A 24,311-nucleotide genomic window follows, 5' to 3' on the forward strand; every position below is an offset into this window, starting at 1 on the left:
GAGTTCCTTAGTAAGAGGCTGCATTGAGTGTGAGAGGTCTATTTGTTATGAGCTGAATGTTTGAGCATCCCCTAAATTCGTATGTTGCTAACTCCCACATGATGGTATTTGGAGATAGAGCCTTTGGGAGGGGATTAGGTTGAAATTAAGTCACGAAGGTAGGACCCTAATGATGGGATGAGTGTCCCCATAAGCAGATGAAGACAGAGAATCTCTCTCTTTCTACACATGCACAAAGAAGAGATTGTATGAACACACAGTGTAATACTGGTTGTCTGCAAGACAGGAAGCGGGCCATCACCAATAACTGAATCTGCCGGCACCTTGATCTTAGATTTCTAGCTTCTAAAACTGTGTTGTTGAAAGCCCCAGTCTATGCCACTATGTTACAGTAGACTGAACTAAGACACTATCCATACCTCCTTTCCCCAAAATCTTTAACAGTGGTGTTCTAATATTCTTCCTTTAATGTCCTTGACCAACTGGTTCAATAATTAGCCCCTGAAACCTTGTAAATCCTGACTTTTGGTTTTATCTTTTTATAGATAAAATAGATTGTAAGATATACTGCTTGACATTCTACCCTCTAGGAAGATTATTTTTCACTTAGCGCCACTTCTGAGGAGGTCTGTGATGGCCCCAACAGTTCAGCTTTAAGTTCCTGCCAGCATATTAGGTGGAATCACTTGTAAGCTTACTTCAAGTTCTTTTATGTTCACTTAGCTCTTCACAGTAGACTCTCTATGAATCCACAGGGGCTGGCTGAAGGAGGAGCAGCAGAGTGGCAGGGTCAGGGATGCTGAGTGCACTCAAGGAACCCAGAAACTCCATTGTGATTCCCCTGTAGGGCTTGTTAGGGGCAACATAATGCATCCTGATCTGCCACTGACCCTGAGATCCCCATTGGATTGGCTGAGCTGTGAGGGTTAAGTGCCTTACCTTCGCTTCCCAGCCTGGATCAACTGGAAATGTTTTTCTTTCTCTGGTACCCACTCAAGACCTTTAGGTCAGAACAGGAACCCCAAATATAGTACATGCCATCAAACATAATGTTTGTTTGTTAGAAAAAGTATGTGAGATATGGTATCTTATAATCACTCCCTTTACAGGGAATGTTCTTGAAATCCACTAATTTTAACAGTGTATGTCTTAATGTTGTATATCAACATTTTCCCGGGTGGTTTTATAGGAAAATTTAAAACTTTTTTTTAAGTTAAAAAAAATTAAAACTTTTTTTCAGGAACACATAATTCTGCTATTTGTTTTTCTTCTATTTATCGTGGTTTGTTATAAAGAAATACCATTTATACAGTTGATATCTTCAGTATCTGTCATTTTTCCGATCATGTTTATTTCATTCCAAAGCACATTGTTATCATGTATTTTGTTTTGTGCGATATTTTATTTACTTATTTACAATATTTTATTTATTTAATGATTTTATTTTTAAGTAATCTCTACACCCACCGTGGGGCTTGAACTTATAACCCTGAGATCAAGAGTCTCATGCTCTACTGACTGAGCCAGCCAGGCACCCCTCTGTGATATCTTAAAAACATCTCCCTTTCCTCTTCTTAACCGTGTTTTTATTTGTGTTTATTCTTTTCATTGCTTCTGATGATATGATAGATTTTTCAATATCTTTTATTTCTGTGTACACTCAAGTCATCTTTTAATACGTCCTTTAAAACTCATATTGGATGGTGCCTTCCTTTAGGAAGCCTTCTGTGACTCCATCCTCACTCACCATAACATTGGGCTAGGTGGGTCTTATGTTTACTTCTTGTGAATACTTCTCTTACTGCCCAATATTATTATCTGTTTCTGTGTTTTACCTCTATACTAGATTGTTACCTACTTGAAAGCAAGGGCCATCTTTTATTCATCTTTATTTCCCCAGTATGCAGTGCTACATATTGGAATACTATTTGGAAGGAAAAAATACGTCAGTACAAATAACTTGGAGATGATGCCTTCCATCATGACAGAGCCATGCAAATAATGAGAATCGCTAGCCTGTCAGAGACTAATGCCTGACGACGAGATTAAAAGGAAGATTTAGATTTTTTAAGAAAATGACAAGATTAATGATCATGATAATTTCTAAACATGAAGTTACTATTGAGACTTACATGGAATAGTGGAATATTATGGTTAAAAAGGAACTTAAATATCATTGAGTCTAGTATCCCTCTTGATACTGAATGAAGAGAAAACAGTCCTTGAAAGTTAAGAGACTTGAAAAAGGTTGCTCAGCTTGTAAGTGTTTAAGTCCTTGTTAAGAGCTGGGTCTGTCATGATTTTTTCACACCATTTGCGACTCTGGCTGTCTGGACAATGTTAATCTTAGACACTCTTTTCCACTTCTTTCTGCAGCCCTCAGCCACAGTGAGGCAACTCACAGGGTTCAGTGATTTCAGAATCCTTCCAATTGCTACTGATTTTATGAGTAAAAGCAGAGTGGTTTCATCAAAACTCTGTGTAATTAGAATGGAATAGTATTTAGAGAAGCATATTTTTCAGCAAACGAAGAGCTCTTTTCATATTTGATGCCTTTAGAAAGGTTCTGGTACCTAACAAAGCACCTACGTGGGACATATAGTATTTGCTTTAAAATACTATTGGATAAATAATTGTATAACTTTAAAGGCAGCATTGTTATGGTGGTTGATTGTTTTGCCGGTGAGATTTCTTAAATTTCAACAAATGTATCATGTTTATTTTAGTCCAGAGATAGAAACAGATCCAAAGGGATGTTTGACATTTAGTGTCTTTCTCTGTGCTCTTCTTATAAATGGTCCTATTCTGGCATCTTGTCAGTTTTGTAGTACCCTGCTACAATGTTTATCCTATTATTTACATATGAAGGGTCTTTTCTTGTGGCAATAAAACAAGCCACTCATGTTTAGAAATAAAATTAGTTCTGGTATTTCTAATTTGTTTACATCATTGTATCTGTTTCCACAGCTAAGTTGTTAGACAACAATTTCCTACACTGGAACAGTTATTATCATCTTTCTACAGGTTAATAAGATTGGCTTTGTAAAAACCATTATTGACTATCAAGGGACTGTTACAGAAATATTCTGTGACCTACTATACCACTTTTTACCTACCTGCTTTTCAATACTAGCTAATCACAAGCAAAGTTTCACCCTTTTAAAATCCTAGTCATTTTTGGAGCAACTTTTTATAAGTTAAATCATAGGACAACTGTACCATAATATACATCCTAACTATGTTAATAAAGTGTGATTTGACTGCAATTGATAAAAAATTATATTCATAAATATTGATAAGTGCAAATGGCCGAAGTAGAATGCCTAATACGTATACAGAATCTCTAGCAGCTGGAGACGTGATCTTATGTTCTGTAATCTATGACCAACAGGTGGCAGCAGTTCCCAGAGGTTCTCACTGGAGAGCACTTAAAATTATACAAGTTATAACTCTTATCCTTTATTCTTTACTAGGGCTGTGTAAAATACAACGTATTTAAACTGACTGACAGACAACTCTGTTGCTTTAGAAACAAAATTACTTTATTCAATTACATTTAGACTTATATGTATAATGTGCATTTATTTTTTATACTGCGTTGAAATATCTGTAGTACACCAATAACTAATTTCCTTTTTGTTGAAGGAGGTTGGGAAGTAATGACGCATTGAGTACATTAACTCTTCTAACTCTTTATCCCTGGGGATATTTTAAAGAAATGACTGTACCGATTTCTTAAAGATTCCATTTGGCTATAACATAGGACTGGATTTTAGTTGTTATTTAGAAATAGGGCATACCACAACTACAGAAGTTTATAAAATTCAGTATCAGATTTACTGACAATACCATGTTTTATAGTTCTGCCCATATGTCCTCCTTTATTAAAGAGAGTGTCTTTTGTGTACTTTGTTGTGCCTTTGTAAATGTATGACCATATATTATTCATTGATTAGTTGATTTGTTCTAATGTATCTTTCATTACAAGGACACATTAAAATAATAAAAACAAGTACATTGATATATTTAAGAGAAAAGTTATAAAACACATCAGAGTCGTTTGCAGGTGTATTAGAACTAATTACTCATCTACTAGCATCACACGCCTCCAACTCCAGCCAACCTCATGCATCCAATAACTGCTGAGAAGGGTCATTTTTTTTTCTTTTGGATTTTATTTATTTATTTGAGAGAGAGACAGCATTGGCAGGGGGTAGGGGCAGATAGAGAGGGAGAAGCAGACTCCCCATTGAGCAGGGAGCCCAACATCCAGCCCGGCTAGATCCCAGGACCCTGAAATCAGGACCTGAGTTGAAGGTGGACACTTAACTGACTGAGCTACCCGGGTGCCTCAGGAGCAGTCTTCTGATACCGGCTTCAATCCATGATTCAGCAGACATTTTAGGTAATGTCTAGAGACATTTTTGGTTGTCATAATTGGAAGGGGTGTACTCTTGGCATCTAAGGGGTAGAGGGCAGTTATGCTGCTAAACAGTGTAGAATGCACAGCATAGTTCCCACAAAAAGAATTATCCTTCCCCAAATGGCAATAATGCCAAAGTTAAAAAACTCTAGTCTTCATTAGCTAGAAAATTCAATTATATCCATATTTTAGGAATACATGCATAGAAAGACCAACAAATTAGAATCCAGGTGCAGAAGCTAAAAAGTAGAAGTATGGTTATAGTAGGTTTTTTAAGAAAAAAAAAATCTATCCACCCATTGATGTATCAAAAGACCATATTGTGAAAAACTTTATTTCCTGAAAATTATGAATGTAAAGTGCTATAGTAAGGGAGTCCTAAAGGGTTAGTTTATGTTTTTAACCTTGTACAAGAAATCCCTTTGGAGAGCCTCATTAACTACTCAGCAAAATTCAAAGACTCACAAAACGTATTTCGTTCTGAATACACCATTGAAATATCACTATGTGTCCAGTTGCTTCTGAATTCTTGATTTGTACTCCAGAGAATAAGTACAAAACAATCATTTTTCCCTATCTATCTTGTCTCCCAGACTTATCCACATTTTTGGAATCCCAGACTTACAAAAACTGCTTTCCACCTTGGGAATTAAGGGATATAGGGAAATTTCATGGAGCTGATTTTGCTCTTTCAGTCTGACTTGTCCTTAAATAATGTGTGTGTGTGTGTGTGTGTGTGTGTGTGTGTGTGTGTGTGTACGTGTACCATATGGAGACATTCCAAATACTGGAATCTTTCCACGTTCTAGAAGACTTTAGTAAAATGTATTTTGTGAGGTTTATAACTGCATTGACATAGAGAATATTTAGAACAACAAAAGGTCTTTAGGTTCAATAAATTGAAAACAGCACAGCACATTTTGTAAGATTACTGTTAGGCACCTAAATAATGTTCTTCTTATAAAAATGTACAGTTCAGGGTCTTAAAATCTGGCTTGGCTTGAAATTTCATATTATTGTATCAAAATGTAAATATTCAAATTTGGAACTATTGCTTTGATTTGTAAGAAGTTCAGATGTGTCATCTAATAAGTACATTTCTGATTCATTTTAATGCTTTTTGTTAAAAGTAAGAAAAAAGGAAACAAGAAGTGGGGAGGTTATGCTGGTACAATAAACAAGTTTCGTGTAATGATCTAAAGCTGAGTGTATCTGGGAGAATTGTCACTGGGCTCCTTAGATTTCTAGCAACTACATAAGCAGGAACTCAACTTCCCCATAATGTACAGACTTGACTTCCTCTGTTTTATAATAAAAAGAAATGTGTCTCTGACTTTGTAAATCAAGTCCTGTGCTTTGGTTAAACTGATAAGCATTTTTCAATTTTCTGTACGGGGCTTATTTGCTTCATGATGGCTATGTTATGTAAAGAACAAAAATGAGATTGGAAATACAACTTTGGCCAAATGATATTTTCCCATATTTTAGGATACTGTAAAAAACAAAGAAAAATCAGACAATAACTATGATGCTTTTATATTTAAATGCATTGCACCAAAAAGAAAGTGTGTGACATAAATTGTTAGCAGCAAATATTTGCATGTATTTGAGGAATGCTTTGAGTAGAAAGTAAAAAAATAAATAAATAAATTCTGATAAGAAGGTGTTCATCCTTACAACATTTATTTTTTCTGCACATGTACTTTCTATAATTGAAAACAGTTCTTTATTCTGTTTCAAGTCTTTCATAATAAAACTTGCATAAAGAAAATATATAGGGTATTTATAGAAGGCCAAGATTTTTCTACCAGGTTGAGTCAGACACAACCTAATTTGTTTAATATTTTTTGTCATTATTATTAATAAGACAGGATAGTGTGATTTGGTCATGACAGATTGCACGCTCATCTATTTAATAACTGTGTATTGAACATTTGCTATATGTGAGGTACTCTTCTGGGAGCTGGGAATTAAGCTTTCAATGCAATGGTCAATGTCCCTGCCCTCATTTCTAATGAGACCATTAGAACAATGGAACCCATCATGTATTATACCCTTCTCAATTATATGGACCCCAGTTACAATAATGGAAAACTTTATAAACACTGGCACTAATTAGAAATATTAAAGTAGGGGAGCCTGGGTGGCACAGCGGTTAAGCATCTGCCTTCGGCTCAGGGCGTGATCCCGGCGTTATGGGATGGAGCCCCACATCAGGCTCCTCCGCTATGAGCCTGCTTCTTCCTCTCCCACTCCCCCTGCTTGTGTTCCCTCTCTCGCTGGCTGTCTCTATCTCTGTCAAATAAATAAATAAAATCTTTTAAAAAAAAAGAAATATTAAAGTAAAATATGCTATTTTAAGAATCTGTTTTAAATCCTAATAATATTCTAACACCAGCAATAACAGTATATTGTAGGAGCACCTGGGTGGCTCAGTTGGTTAAGTATCCAACTCTTGATTTCGGCTCAAATCAGGATCTCAGGGTCATGAGATGGAGCCGTATGGTGGGCTCCTCTCTGGGTGTGGAGTCTGCTTGAGAATCTTTCTCTCTCTTTCCCTCTGTCCCTCCCCCCACTCTAAAAAACAAAACAAAACAGTATATTGTAAATATTTGCTTCTTGGCTATAAAATGCTTAAAAAATTTTATATTTAATAATCCTATTTTAACATTACTATATGTTTCCTCATGTATGAATATGCTGATACCTTTTAGTAAAGTCAGCATAATTATTTTAATGATTTCTCAAAGTACTTCTCTTCTTATAATATATATATAGTATTCAATATATTCATATATAATATGAATAAGATCACTAATCTGCTTGATGATTATACATAAAAATTTAGAAACACTATAAAATTCTAACACCCAGAATTTCCAACAATGGAGAAAAGCCTGGATAACTCAAAGTACTGTTTCATAAATGAAATTGCTCAAGTTCTTTCCAGTCTGTTTTATGTAGCACTGATTTGTAAATAACCTTAGAGAAATGAGAGCTTAGATACTTGAGGGGAGGTCCATGTTTCACCATTCAGAGCATTAAGCGAGTATCAACTTCAGAATTTAGTACAAACTCAGATAAACTGAGCACGATCTAGATGGGGAGGGGATGGAGAGAATTCAAGATATTGATAGAGTTCTTTTTAAGTAAAAGCTGTAGTGTAAGTAATCTCTTGTTTAAGCACCATATGAAAGATTACCCCAGGTCACCCATATGGCGGATGGGAACGAGGAAATCTGCTTTACTTCAGAAGCCAATACCAAGGTGGGGAGAGAAGCAAAGTAAAACCTCCATCTGCTGGAAAAACTAAAATAAGTCTTACAATGCACATAAAAAAATAAAACTAAAGAACAAACCAAAATAGGTTATCTCAGTAAGGCATTGCCACTTCTTTTTCTCCCATAGTCTTAATGTTAACGTGCTGCAATAAAATATTTTATTGCATGTATTAATTATAAGCCCAAAGTCCCAAATCTGGTTTCCTAGGGCTTACCACCCTTGAATATTCCTGCCACCATTGGGATGATCTCCCACTAGTGGCTTGGCCTGGTGGATTGATCCTGCATACTACTTGTAAAGAGTTAATTGCCTCTCTTACTAAAAGCAAAGCAGAATTCTCCAAGTTTTAAGATAGAGGGTTTTGTCTGGTCAGAAGTAGATAGAGGGAAAGAAGTTTAAGACATTGGACTACAAGTTTATCTGCCTATGGCCAAGTAAACCGTTTTCCTTCATCTCATCATCTAGAATAGATTTCTCTGCCTGGGTCATTTCTTTTCCTCTTGAGGTTTTTTGGTAAACTATTACCTATATGAAATGTCTCAACTGGGAGGTGAGGTACTTTGGGAATGGAAGGTCCAAATCACGATATACTTCGTCTTTTTTAACACCCCATGGACAGGATTTACCTCTTTCTCTTGATTAGGAAAGTAGTTCTAGGGACTCCTGGGTGGCTCAGTCAGTTAAGTATCTGCCTTCGGCTCAGGTCATGATCCCAGGGTCCTGGGGTGGAGCCCCGCATCAGGCTTCTTGCTCAGTGGGGAGTCTGCTTCTCCCTCTGCCTGCTGCTCCCCCTGCTTGTGCTCTCTCTCTCCGACAAATAAAAAGAATCTTTAAAAGAAAAAAAGGAAAGTAGGTCTATGGCCACATATATATAAAGAATATACACAAGGGTATTTAAAGTACTGGATATATGCTTGATAGATACCAATGTATCCACTTTATGTGACTTTAAAACAGAAGAACAAAATGAAATCTTCCTGGAAGAGCACAAAAGGAAGATCTCACAGATATATTTATTTTCCTATTGTCAAAAACCTTCCCCATGCCCTTTGTCTTTACGAATGATCTACATTTTGAAAAAGGAAGTAAATTATAATCATATTGAACATACTAAATATATATGTTGTCTAACTCTGGAGTTTAATACTAAGACTCTGTGCTCCCATATGAAGAAGTTTGTTTTTTGTGAAGCCACCTTTTGGGATAATAGAGGAGGATTTAGGAAGAGCATTTATGTGTACTAAAGATAAAAATGTTCAGAGATTACATCTGTTAGAAGAGAATTTTTTAAAAATTTGCACAGTGATTTTTTTTAAGAAAGAGATAAAGTATAACTCTAGAAGAAAATCAACTGAAAAAGAATGCTAAAATTAGTGTTTACTATCTCAAGATTTCTAAAATTAAGTAAATTATAGTAAGACACTACACAATAAGATTTTATAAATAATATTCAGTTGAAAATAAAATCAAATAGCAATTTACTTAAGGAAGAAAATGTGAGTGATGTAAGAGGTGAAAAAACATTAAAAATATTTCAGCATAGTGAAAACTAAAAATCCTGTTTTTTAAAGTGAGATGATTAATGAACATGTCCTCAAAAGATGTAGATTGGCCGCAATAAGGCATTTTAAAAATTATTTCCTTTTCATGCAGATTATTTGGTATTTGCCCATACATCAGTTTAAAAGGTTATCATAAGCAAGGTTAAGAACATGATATTGCGCTTAAAGAAACTGTAATCAGGAAATTGGATCATTACACACATAGTTTAATTGTGAGATGATTCCTTTCAGGGAAGATTTAAGTATCAAATTTAACAGGTACTAAAATTCCCAACCTTGTTCTCACATAAAGAAAACCAAACTTTCTTAACAGTATAGTGAATACGAGGAGGAATAAAAGAAGCATCAGCAGTGTAATAACATACACAGGGTTAAACAGTTCTTTTTCAAAGAAATGTAGAACTAAAATATTCCTAAAGGTCACATGCCATCTCTTCAGCCCATTTAAGGCTTCTGAAATGCCACTCTGAAGTAAAATAACTACCTCTCCAGAAGAGTCATTCCATTAGAGAGCCAACTAACATCAGTACAGAGATAAATGGGAGAACAGAAAATTGATTTTACACTTGTGCTGTAAGTGTGGTCAAATGTTATAGGCCAGCACATCAAATAGGATTTCAAAGAATTGCTGTGCCTGGAAAATAACAACATAAGAGGATGTGGTTAAATACAGCTTAATAATGGGTCTGATGTGCTCAGTGTATAGTAAAATATTTATTTACTCTTTCTATTTGTAATATGATGCATTCATATATCACTTTTCTTTTTGTTAATAAATTTATTATTTCAATGTTCCTGTAACTAATACCTTTCATTTCAACTCATGTTATCACACGTACCCAGAGGCATGTAAGTATGTAGCAGCAATGATTTATATTTTGTTTGATTTGAAGCTTATAGATTGTACCTAATAAAGATATTTTAATTAAATTTTGTTTTATATGATGCCAGGTCCATATGCAAATATTATCCAGATCAAAATATTAAAAAACTATTTATCAAAACTACTGAAGTTAATTAGATCCACTGGAGGCACAAAATGGATGTTGCTTTAACTTTCTGTGATTCCTTTGGCTTCTCCGTGATGTTAAAGTTGCTATAATGCTCAGTTGGGACCCACCATTTCTTTTCAGGTGTTTTTGACCTCACTGTGGTTGAATAGCGTCAGGTATGATGAATGTGGTACAGTGTATTCCTTCCTCACTGTACTAAAGAGTCTCGGGGGGTAAGTAGAAAGCTGGGCAATGACATTTTTAAAAGCCTTGGTGTGCTCTTGGCAGCTTAACAAGAAAGTCATGGCTAATATTTTTTCTCTCTTATAGACATTTAGGGCTGTTCAAGACCAAGATAGCCTCTCTCCACATGTTGCTAAGCAAATGATCAATTCCAGGGTGGAGTAAAGAGTGAATGAATTTCCACTGAAGTAAGGAAAGGTGATTTGGGAAATTAAGTTCTTTCTTAAAGATGGTTCTAACAGAGCAGGCTTTGAAATCTACTCTGTCTTTTCTCCATGCTTTCCTTCACACCTTGTTCTTTCTGTGTCTACAGATTTTATAATCTCATATCACTCCTCACTACTCCAGTTTATTTCCTTTTGTTCTTCATTGGGAGAGAAGAGAGATTTTGAGCCATGCATATTATCCATACTTTATCCTAGGATCTGGGCTGCTTCATGGAATTTGAGTCTATTCTCAAGGAAAAAAATCACCTTGCTCCAACTCCAAGTGTAATTTTGAGAGGAATGGAGTTAAATTTGTATTCTAAACTTCTTACTGGAAATGTCACCTTATTATTATTGTTTTTTTTTTTAATTGAGGAATACTTGACATGTAATGTTACATTAGTTTCAGGTGTACAACACAATGATTCAATATTTATATATATTGTGAAATGATCACCACAAAAAGTCTAATTAACATCCTTCTCCATACATAGTGATAGTGTGTGTGTGTGTGTGTGTGTGTGTGTGTGATGAGGATTTTTAAGATCTACTTTTTTAGCAATCCCATTCTAAATCACCATTTCCACCTTGCTTCTCGAAATCAAGATTGAGTCTAATAATTTAAAACACAGCTTTCTTTTCTTGGTTACTTATGTACAATCACGTAAAGAGTTAATATAAAAAAAGAGAGTCTCTGAATGTAGGTGCATTTGATAGTGATGATAGGATCGTGGAATTTATTAAATACTCAAAGTCTTCCCCTTATTTAGTACCTGGGCTCCTCCTAGGAACTTAGGTTCTTTTTAGGGGGTAGGAGGAAGCAGTTATATCAAGGATACAGTCTTACGTTTGTATGGCTCTGGGTAATTTAAAATAAATTTGTGTATATATTCTTTTATGTGAGCTTTACAAAAATTCCAAGAGATAACCAAATCAGGGACTATTATCAATCTTAAAATCAGAAAATTGAGGTGCAGATAAACATTTAAAGAGTAATTACTTGCCTGATTAGCATATAGTAAGTATCTTTTCCAGTCTAGCTACTTGAAATCACCTTATTTTTAACTGCAACATGTTCCAAATCCTGAGTAAATGGGAACCACAACATACATTTAGACGTTCAGGCCTTTGTTATATTACAAGACCATTTATGTTACCAGAAAGGAAAACCAGTGGTCCATAAGCAAGATGTGACCTAGAGTCACATTTTATTTGGCACATACAATGTTGATTCTTGAAGTATTTCTTAAAATTAGCCCCAATACACAAACTTTGAGGATCATACAAAAATCTTTATTTTTAAAATTTTTATTTTAATCATCTGGTGCTCACCATGACAAGTGCACTTCTTAATCCCCATCACTTACTTCACCTATCCCTTTACCCCTCTCCCCTCTGGTAACATCAGTTTGTTCCTTATAGCTAAGAGTCTGTTTCTTGGTTCCTCTTTCATGCTTTTTCCTCTTGCTCATTTGTTTTGTTTCTTAAATTCCACATATGAGTGAGATTATATGGTATTTGTCTTTCTCTGACTGACTTATTCCACCTACCATGATAATCTCCAGCTCTATCCATGTCATGCAAATGGCAAGATTTCATTCCTTTTATGGCTGAGTAATATTCCATTATATATATATATATATATAAAATCTCACAGCTTCTTTACCATTTGTCTGTCAGACTACTGTAAATAATGCCGTAATAAACAGAGGGGTGCATGTATCAGTTTGATTTAGTGGTTTTGTATTCTTTGGATAAATACCAAGTAGTGTGATTGTTGGATTATACAGTAGTTCTATTTTTAACTTTCTGAGGAACCTCCATACTGGTCTCCACCGTGGCTGCACGATTTGCAAGCCCACCAAGAGGGCACGTGAGTTCCTTTTTTTCTATATTCTTAGCAACACCTGTGAGTTCTTGCGTTGTTGATTTTAGCCATTCTGACGGGTGTGAAGTGACCTTACCACCTCATTGTAGTTTTTATTTGCATTTCCCTGATGATCAATGATGATGAACATCTTTTCATGTGTCTGTTGGCCATCTATATGTCTTTTTGGAGAAATGTCTGTTCATGTCTTCTGCCCATTTTTAATTAGATTATTTGTTTTTTGTATGTTGAGTTGTATAAATTCTTTATATATTTTGGATACTAACATTTTATCGGATATGTTATTTGCAAATGTCTTTTCCATTCAGTAGGTTATCCTTTAGTTTTGTTGATTGTTTCCTTCACTGTGCAGAAGCTGTTTATCTTGATGAAGTCCCAATAGTTTATTTTTGCTTTTATTTCCCTCGCCTTAGGAGACATAGCTAGAAAAAAGTTGGTATGGCTGATGTCAGAGAAATTATTGCCTGTGTTGTCCTGTAGGATTTTGATGGTTTCGTGTCTCATATTTAGGTCTTTAACCAATTTGAATTTATTTTTCTGTACAGTGTAAGAAAGTGGTCCAGTTTCATCATTGTTTTTCACATTGCTGTGCAGTTTTTCTAACACCATTTGTTGAAGAGACTGTCTTTTTCCCATTGGAGAGTCTTTCCTGCTTTGTCTAAGATTAATCAACCATATACTTGTGGGTCCATTTCTGGGTTTTCTATTCTGTTCCATTGATCTATGTGTCTATTTTGGTGCCAGTACCAAACTGTTTTACTACAGCTTTGTGATATAACTTGAATTCTGGAACTGTAATGCCTCCAGCTTTGTTTTTATTCTTCAAGGCTGCTTTTGCTATTCAGGGTCTTCTGTGGTTCTATACAAATTTTAGAATTGTTTGTTCTAGTTCTGTGAAAAATGCTATTAATATTTTGATAGGGATTGCATTAAATGTATAGATTGCTTTGGGTAGTATAGATATGTTAACAACATTTATTCTTCCAATCCATTAGCATGGAATGTCTTTCCATTTCTTTGTGTCATCTTCAGTTTTTTTTTATAAGTGTTTTATAGTTTTCAGAGTACAGGTCTTTCATCTCTTTGATTAGGTTTATTCATAACTGTCTTATTATTTTTGGTACAATTATAAATGGAATTGTTTTCTTAATTTCTCTCTCTGCTTCTTCATAATTGGTATATCATGCAAAAATCTTTATATGCAAATTCTCTTGCACAATTAGAATGTCTGAAAACACAGGGCTTTCTTCCTGGTTGACAACAAGTGCTTGGAGTTAAGATGGCAGCGATAGCCCATTTGTCACAGTTTCTCTTCAGTGGTGGCTTCTTTCATTTAAATATCCATTGACTCCCTGAGGGATTTCAGATTCACAACCTCAGACAAAATCACTTGAAAAATTAACAAATCATTTCAGGTTTTAGTCCACCTGGTAGCTACCACCACTGTACATAATATGCCTATAGCTCCATTTTAAAATTATCAAATTTAGGTAATATTGAGCCCTGATTATGAAAGAACTTAGTTTGCTTATACCACTTCCATCTACCTTCATCCCACTTAAAATGTGTAATGCACATTAGTTTTAGCTCTTTTACTGAGTATCATTACAGATTTAAACCATTTATTTCTAACAACTCCAGGTATCTCTTGATAATTGTCTATATAAGCTGATTCTCAAACACTTTTCCCCCCACCTGTATGCCCCAACTGTGACCAGGTATATTATTGCTTTTATAGTGTCAGACTTGATAACATCTATAGCCTTTTGTGTAATTATAATTTTCTTTTATACATTGTTTATCAGTTTATTTGAAAGACTTAAAAATAATAACCAGTATTAAGTGTGTGGAAATATTATTCACTATAGAACCAATCGGTATAACTGAATCTTTACAGGAGGAAATGTCATCAATCCTATGCCAGGAAATCTCTGCCACTCAACAGATACTGCCTCAATCTGTACAGTCAAATAGATTCTCATTTCTTACATCCTATCAGACTCACAATTAAGCTATATTTTAAGAGGTTGCATAAGTGACCTATGCATTTTTGTTATTCCTAGAGTTTCTAGCTTACTTTTAAAATATATATGAGAGATCACCCTTTACCTCATTACCATCACTACTTATTGAGTGGAATCCATTTTGTTCTTATAGATGTCCTACTGACTGACTCTTCATCATTAAGATTAACTGCTTTGTAGACTTTTGCTCAGCTGTCTTTTTGGAATGTACTTTAATTGAAATCCTGGTTCAGTATGACTGTTTTTAATGCAATTGTGTTCTTTATTTGCTCTTTTATTTTTGCTGGAACAGATCATCAAGTATTTTTTTTTTCTTCTTAAAAAAAAAATATGAGGGAAATAACTTCGCTGAGTCTCTTCCTGCCTGAAACTAACTGTATTTTCTATCTACTTATTCATAGTTTCTGTTAAAATATGTTTTCAAAATCACTTTACTTCATAGCTTTGGAGATATTGCTCCATTTTGTCCTTTCATTCAGTAACTGGTGAAAAGTCTAATAAAAATTTGATTCATATTATCTTATGCATAACTTGTTTCTAAACTAGGAAGTTTTTTGAGATATTCTCTTTATTTTACTTTATATTACTTTTTTAAAAAATTAACCCTTTATTAACAGATGCTTGCCATTTGTTGACTTCTTTTTTAAATCAAGTTGTAAACTTTTATTACAAAGTAAAAATGAGGTTCTTGAAAATCTCAACTTGACCAGATATGAAAAAACTTAAAAAACCTTTTAGAGATGTATTAAGAAAAAACAGGCTTTAAAAAAAAAAACCAAAAAACAAAACAGTTTTGTCATTATCAAAAAGAGACAACTTTAGGTAAAAATAATAAAAACCCCATGTTCCATAGATAATGCAGATAGTTCCATTTACCTTTTCAATGGGCAAAAAGGAAGCACTTAAGGTCTTCAGCTCCAATCTTTTGTTCATTTCTTATTGATGGAATTTCATCTTCATTGCTTCATGTTGAATGACTAACCAGATGATGGTAGAGATGATAAGCCCGCATTTACTCAGCAGCCCCTGCTTAGCCTTGGAGCCAATGAATTCTCAGCTGCTTTTGTCTCTTTGCCATCTTGTGGTTTAGAGTTTTCTGGGTGTCTGTGTTGGTAATTGTTGTGGTAGTACCGATGCTGAGGTGGCTGCTAACCTTGGGTCTCATCTCCTTGATTTTCCTTATCTTCTTCATTGCCATTCTATCTAAGCTATCTTTAGCAAGAAGGCCCCTTATGGAATCTTGGTCTATAACTCAGAGATGATATAGATATAGATATAGATATAGATATAGATATAGATATAGATATAGATATAGATTCATTCTGTCTTACTGGTCTACCTGTTCTCCTGCACCTTGGTTGTCTGAACCTTCCATCACTTCTCTCTGCATAGGAGAGTCAGAATCCAAGGGGTGGACACCGGGAGGGTCTCCTTATGTAGTGAGGTGGAAACCACTGCCTGTGGTAGGGTCTGCACTGTGGGGCCTAGATTTTGGGAGTACTCTCTGATCCCTCCTTCTTTTCTCCACTCTCACTATTCTGGTAATTCTTCTGGTAATTGCGTGGACAACTACTGTGACGTGGATAGTGTCTATAATTGTTTCCCTCTGCTTTCTCTCTGAGATAACTATTACACAGATAGGATAATAAGAATTAAACCTCAGTATCTGCTAAGTTTTCATTTGTCCAGACTGAATGCCCATTATGTTGTACCTAGGAATAGAGAGGAACTTCCTCCATCTGATATACAGTATCAATGAAAAACTTAGAACCTACATCACTGATACAAAATAAAGGTCTGAATGCTTTCTCCTTAGTATCTGGAATAAGGCAAAAATATTAACTCTACCACTTATATATAAAATTGTATTATATTTCTTATATGCACTGAGGCAAGAAAAAGAAATAAATTATATCCAGATTAGTAAGGAAGACTAAACTGTATTCCCAGATGTCAAGATTGTCTATGTAGAAAAAGCTAACAAATATACAAAAAATCTTCTAGAGCTAAAGGAAAGTTTAACAAGGTTGTAGGATTCTATATTAATATACAAAAATCAACTGTATGCCTATACAGTTACCAATGAACAATTGGAAACCAAAATTTTAAAAATACCATTTCTATAGTAAAAAATTATATAAAATATTTAGAGTATAGTTTACCAAGAGTTCCTACATAGTGAACTAAAAACATTGCAGCATGACACTAAACAAAACCTTAATAATTTGAGAAATATCACATGTTCATGAATCAGAAGACTTAATATTGTTAAGATGTAGATTCTCCTTAAATTTATCTATGATTCAAAAAACCCCCACCCAAATTCCAGAAAGCTTTTTGTTTTTAATAGAATTTGAAAAGCTGATTCTAAAATCTATATGGAAATGCAAAGTCCTGAAATAGCCAACAACATTTTACAAAAGAAAAACAAAATTGGAGGAATTATTCCATCTAATTTCAAGACTTACAAAGCTACAGTAGTCAAGACAGCTTGCTTTTGGTGTCAAGAGAGATATATAAACAATGAAGTATAGCACTCAGAAATAAACCCATAAGTGAATGACCAGTTGATTTTTGATAATAATTCTAACACCATTAAAAATGGAATAATCTTTTCAACCAATGGTACTGGTGTAATTGGATATCCAAACACACACACACACACACACACACACACACATCATACCATGTGTAAAAATTGATTTGAATCATTAATCTAAAATGAGAGCAAAAGGGGCGCCTGGGTGGCACAGCGGTTGGGTGTCTGCCTTCGGCTCAGGGCGTGATCCCGGCATTATGGGATCGAGCCCCACATCAGGCTCCTCCGCTATGAGCCTGCTTCTTCCTCTCCTGCTCCCCCTGCTTGTGTTCCCTCTCTCGCTGGCTGTCTCTATCTCTGTCAAATAAATAAATAAAATCTTTAAAAAAAAATAAAATAAAATGAGAGCAAAAAACCTAAAAATCTTCTAGATGCAAATACAGGAGAAAATCTTTGTGACCCTAAGTTAGGCCAACATTTCTTTAATAGAACACTCACATAAAAACAAAATCTATGTAAAACTCATAAATTAGATTTCATCAAATTAAAATGTTTTCTTCTTTAAAAGACACCAAGAAAATGAAATGTCAGATCACAGAATGGGTGAAAATATTTGCAAAACTTATATCCAGAACATTCAAAGAACACTTACAACTCAATAATGAGAAGATAAACAACACATAAAAACTGGGTAAAATATTTGAACAGACTCCTTACTATGGAAGATATATGGCTGGCAAGTAAATGCATTTGTCATTATGGAAATGCAAATTCACCTTACAATATGATACCAAACAACACCCACGGAATAGCTAAAATGAAAAAAATCTGACCATACCCAGTGTCAACAAGGATGTGCAGCTACTGGAACTCTCATGAATTGCTGTTGGGAATGCAAAATGCTGCAGACACTTTGGAAAACAAATGGATGATTTCTTATGAAGTTAAATATACACTTACCACATAACTCAATAATTCCTATACCAGATCTTTACCCAAGATAAATGAAGAGTTGCATGTGAGTGTTCCTAGAGAATATATTCATAATTGCTACTCAGAATTTGGAAAGAAACCCAAATGCCCATCAATTGATGAATGGACAAACAAATTATGGTATATCCATGCAATGGAATTCCATTTTGCAATATAATGGATTGGATTATGGATACATGCGGCATGACTGAATATCAGGAACATTCTGTTAACTATAAGGAGCCATACCAAAAAAGACTACACACTATATAATATCATGTATATGAAATTTTACAAAAGGCGAAACTTTAGTGATAATAAGCAGATCCATAGCTGCCAGGGGGTAGGAGATAGAAAAAGGGTATTAACTGCAAGGGCAGGAGGCAGCATTTTGGTGTGATAGGAGTGTTCTTTATCTTCATTGGATACATTTTTCAAAGCTTGTTTAATTGTACACATAAAATTGATATGCTTTATTGTATACAAATTGTACCTCAATATAGTTGACAGCTCCCCAAAGAATATGAATTTTGTTTTTGGCCCAGTTGAGTTTGAGGTATCTGTCAGACATCCATGTGAAGTTGTTTAGTATGAAACTAAACATAGGAGAAACATCCAAGCTGAAGTTGCTAATCTATGAATCATCAGTATATAGATAATGAAGGTGGCCATGGGTCACATGGTGGAGAGTATTTAAAATGAAAAGAAAAAAGGTCAAGGATGGGACCTGGTATAATATTCACATTGAGGAATGGGTCATCATCTAATTTAACTGAATTGAATGGTTAGAGCTGATTACTACCAAGTCAGTCTAGTCAAATTAGCAGTTTTAGAGAGGTTAATGATTATTTACCTTTGTCTAAATACTAAAATTGGTGGAATGTGCATTGACCTATGACTATAAATGCATTTAGGAATTTATACTAAAGGACATAGATAACTACCTTGAAAGTACAGCAGTGATCTTTAAGAATGAGGACAAAAGTTCCAGAGCAGATAAAATAATTAAGGATAAATATCAAACAGACAGTAGAGCACTTTTGCTTTCTAGGGCTTATTATAATTATGAGAGTTTGGCTACTCCTCACTCATTATTTTTTATAGTCTTTTGCCCTAACGATGCTAGGCAAATGCCAAAGATAAAACATACCAAATGCTGATTAATTTTTTTTCCAAATTTCATTTTATTTATTTATTTATTTATTTATTTATTTATTTATCTCTTTTATAGGGAGGCTAACAACAGCATTTTTTTTTTTTTGGTATTCATTTTCTGTTTTAATTCTCTAAATCTATTAAAAACAAGATATTGAAGAGTCTACCTTTTTGTTTTTATCAGAATAATTCTTTTTTCCTCTAGTATCCTAAATATAAGTATGTATTACCTGATTGTACCAAGAAGTGTTAGCAGTCTTACTAGAAAATCATATCGAGGGCCTCTTTTACTTCTGAAATATGTCACCTGTCCTTAGTGTGTAAAGCAGTGCATTTTATTGCACTACTGCATTTCTGGATATCTCCTTTTTCTGAGCATATTTAGGAAGCTGAAGGAAGACTTTACAAAGTCGCAAGATATAGCATATACACTGCAACTTTTCAGGGAACTTGCCCTAACACTTTCTTTCCTTCTCAAACTACTGTAAATCTGGCAGCTGGAGAAAAGCATGCTGCAACTTTAACCATAGTTGCTTGAAAGAGGACACTGAAGCAAACCTGGGCAGAAATGCCAATGGGCTGAGTTTGTGGATTATCTAGGACCTCAGCATGGATTGGCATCAAATCTGCTATTAGGGAGTGCTCTATGCCTCCATGCCAGAGAGTACGCTACTGGTCCAAAACTAGTTATTTGCCAGTGAAGGCAAGAAAACAGGCCGTTGAGCTCAAGTTGTTGGTTCACCCGGAGAGTTCCTTTTCCAGTTCTCTATGAAGTCAGCGCATAGCCTCATGTTGAAAGAGCTAGGAGCTAGCGTGACTGATAGATGACTTCCTATACGCATTCAGTGTATCCTCCCAAGAAATCTTCATTACCCAGAGTAAATTGTGAAAGTCTCCTCCTTAAAGCCCCAAGGAAGCTGACACACGGAGAGAATGATTAACAACAAAATGCAGCTAAACCAATAACAAAACCTGAAATTCAAAGTGGTATTACTTGTAACTAGGTCTGTTGACACAACAAAACTCTCAAAAAGGTATTTAAATGTCGACATTTTCAGGTTATATCTTCACATGTTTTGAACTGCTATTTTTCTTAAATAGCAATTAATCAAGTACATAACAAAAACAAACAAAAAAAGAAAAACAATTTTGGATCTTTCTCATGAAATAAAGACCTCTGATTTAATCTAGTTCAGTATCAGAGAGTATAATAGAAAATTCACACAGATTTATCAAACACATAGCTAACATCCCTAATTTATATAATCTTTATACAAATTTTATATAGTATGTTAATCTTGGAAAATAATTACTCTAAAACACTCCAATAAAACTAGATTAATTTCATTTCTTTTTTTTTTTTAAGTCCATAGACAATGTTTCTCTAAGAAGCTTAGCTAATTGGGTAAAGTATTTCTTTCTATAATGGCTATACCCTTTCACAAAGCAAAGATTATTTGAGAGTTCTACATAATAGAATGTGTCAAAATGAACAATTCGAAAAAGAGAGATAATCAGAGAATTATGCAAATTATGACACTATGAGGTAATAGCAAGATAAGTTTTGTAGCATTTATTCAGATCTACAATTCAAGGGTAGTATTATTGGTCTTACAAAGTAAGGATTGGCGGGTGCACTTTTTTTTTTTTTTTTTTTAAGAGGGAGAGAGCACGCACCACCAGTGGGGGTAGGGGGCTGGGCAGAGGGAGAAGGAGAGAGAGAGAATCTTAGAATCTTAAGCAGGCTCCATGCGGAGCCTGATGCAGGGCTCAATCTTACAACCCTGAGATCATGACCTGAGCTGAAATAAAGAGTCCCACGCTTAACCAACTGAGCCACCCCAGCACCCCAGTGGGTGCACATTTTATATGAAACTCATTATATCCAAAATATTTAGCACTTAAGCTCATTATAGACTGAATTATGTCCCTACAAAAAATCATATGTTGAAGTCCTAACCCCTAATACCTCAGAATGTAATTGTATTTGAAAAAGAGGGTTTTTAAAGAGGTAATTAAGTTAAAATGATGTCATTGTGGTATCCAATATGAATGGTATCCTTATAAGAAGTAGGAATTTGGACACAAACACAGAGAGAAGATGATATAAAGTAGGAAGAAGATAGCCAAGTAGAGAGGCCTGGAATGTAAGCCTTCTCTCATGGCTATCGGGAGGACCGACACTGCCAACACCTGGATCTTGGACTTCTATCCTCCAGATCTGTGAAAAAATAAATGTCTGTTCTTTAAGCCACCCAGTCTGTGGTATTTGTCATGGCATCCCTAGCTAAGATAATGCTGTAGCATTAGCTACAGTACAAAACTTTGTGGAGAATTTTATACTGAAAAAGAGAAGTATCCAGTTTCAATTGACTTTTTAGAGAAAACCATGTTCCCAACCGTAATGCTTGGAAGATATATGCGAACAGTATTAACCAAAAGACAGTAGCTAATTGTGATGTGAAGAATATTCTTGGTACGGTTAAGTTTAAGACAATTAATTTTTTTAATTTTAAAAATTTTAAAAATCCACACATGGTTCTCATTGAATTATAGGAGATTCTAGTTAGATACTCAAACTCCTCTCTTCAACGTTGCTAATTCACAGCACTGTATAAAAGAGAACTGTCTTAAATGAGTAGAGTGTTGGCACTTAATTTCAACTGACATTTTAATATATGTGAGAGTCATTGATTAAGCTTTGAGGGATTTTGTACCATACTGTCCTTACATAGGTAAAGAAAATTAAATTTATCCACAAGAAAAAGTGAAAAGAAATCAATTCTTATGATAAATAGATTTAAAATCTAATATTTATATTAGTGAGGTATGATAGAGCAGAGTTTGATAAACTATTCCTATAAAAGGCCGGATAGTAAATACTTTATGCTTTGCAGACCACATGGTCGCTGTTGCAGGTAATAAACTATGAAGCAACTATTGATGTTATGTAAATGGTGGTATTGCTGTGTGCCAATAAAACTTTATAAAAATAGATAGTGGCTGGATTTAACTTGTAGGATGTAGTTTGCCAACTCTGTAATAGAAGACCGCAGGTTTATAGAAGAGAGAACAAAAGAAAAATAGCTTTTTCTAGTGTCGAATTTGATTTGGAGAAAGTTTCCTTTTTCCTTTTTGTTTTAAAGTCGAGATTTTCTTTTCCATATAAAATGATCTGAATTTCTCCCATCTAACCTCATTTAAAAATAAGAACAATAAAAAAGATTTCGTTGGAATCTCTCTTTGGTGAGGTAAATTTTAACACTATTTTTCTAAGACTCAGGAAAGTAGGAAACATCATTTTACAGTTTTTAAAGAATTTGTGTGCAATCTCTCAGGGCATTTTTTTTTTCATATGATTTTCCCTAACTATATTATGTACTCAGAAAGAAAGTTATTTAACAAGACCAACTGCATGAGATGTTTGGGTAAAATTTACTAGGCTTAGTTACTGGTTACTCAGGGCCATGTATCTTTGTATGATATGCCCATAGTGCATTTTTAAAAGTCAAAAGTGAAAGCACTATTTTTCCTTAAATGCCAGTAGTTTTCATGTATAGAGTTTCAGGAGGTATACTATCACAGAGACTACAGGAAAATTACGTTAGTTTTTATTAGCTGTCTCTTTTATCTTTATTGATGGTGAGAGCAGAAAAATACCAAATCATAAATTTTCTGCAATCCTCTTGCCCTGATAGAATTCAGGAAATGGAATGTGGAAAAAAGCCTTTACTTGCAGTATCTCCCAGGAGTGTAGGAGAAGGGAGGTAGTTCATGTACCTATTGGGTCAGGGAGAAAGGGTTAAAAGGGTTAAAAAAGAGAGATGAAGCAGCGATGGGAATTTGGGAAAAGAGATGTTTAAAGAGGATCTGTAGGAAGTCATCCTCTATAATGTGATGTAATCCCCTTTTGTGTCTCTAAGAAAAAAGAAATATTGAGAACCTGTATGCTTGTAGAGGAGTTTGAATTCTTTTCCTGTTGCGAAAGATAACTTTTGAATTTGGCATTAGCTTGAGAACAGTATAACTCAGTTCTGTTATCTTTGAATTTTTTTCACTGGCGGTGATTTCATTAACCAAAGTTTCTCTAAGTTCTGAATCTCAAGGGTCTTAGAGAAGTGTTTGTGCAAATCACTTCTATATTGGGCAAAGCTACCAGTGATCAAAGGTACTCTAAAAGGGATTACATTTCTTGTTTTTCCCTCTCACAGAAAGTTGTTAGCTGTACTGCACATAAGCTGAGGTAGAAAAGCACCTGGAACAGATTTTGTGTGCCCTTTTTTATAATGCAAAAGTAAAATAGAAAAGCCTTTGTCCTAAGGGGGAAAAATGTAGGAGGACTTTTTCTTCAACTTAACAAGACTAGCTCTTTCTAAGGGGTTTCCGAGCTCTAATAACAAAGCTGGAGGTCTCCTGGAAGTGAAGGATGTGATGACCCCTCAGCCAGTCCTCCCACTATTTACAGTTTTGGGGGACGAGATGGCCCCAAACAAGGCCCAGGGGCAGGGAAGGCAATATGATCTTTCATTTAAAATTAACAGTACGTTAGCCTTGATCAAAAGGGACAAAGGGGTCAGATACTGTAACTTGCTCTCATCCTGCTCTTGTTGAACGTGGCAATGTTTTTAAGTGGAAAAGCTTGGTTTCTAGGAGCTATGATATCTAAAACTCAGGTTTACTGTGAAAAGCTCATCTGTACTCAAGTTTCAGTGGCAGCCAGTGATGAAGATGAAGTCAGTGAACAAGTTCACAGTTGAAATACAGAGTTGTCAGAGATGCACATGCCTGTAGTGTAGGGGTGGCTCCGTTGGATTAAGAGGCTGCTTTCGGCTCAGGTCATGAACCCAGGGTCCTGGGAGCTAGCCCCACGTCCAGCTCTCTGCTGGGTGGGGAACCTGCTTCTCCCTCTCTCTCTCTGCCTGCCACTCCACCTGCTTGTGCTCTCTCTCTTTCTGTTAAATAAATAAACAAACAAACAAACAAATAAATAAATAAATAAAATATTTTTAAAAGAGAAATGCAAAT

General features: G+C 34.9%; 1 pseudogene; it reads right to left on the reverse strand.

The window, feature by feature from the left end:
- Positions 1-15,636: 15,636 nt before the first annotated feature.
- On the reverse strand, positions 15,637-18,124 carry LOC103659025 (annotated as a pseudogene).
- Between the last annotated feature and the right edge of the window lie 6,187 nt (positions 18,125-24,311).

This window comes from Ursus maritimus, unplaced genomic scaffold (assembly GCF_017311325.1).
Source record: "Ursus maritimus isolate PB19 unplaced genomic scaffold, ASM1731132v1 scaffold_3, whole genome shotgun sequence".
In the NCBI taxonomy this organism is placed as follows: domain Eukaryota; kingdom Metazoa; phylum Chordata; class Mammalia; order Carnivora; family Ursidae; genus Ursus; species Ursus maritimus.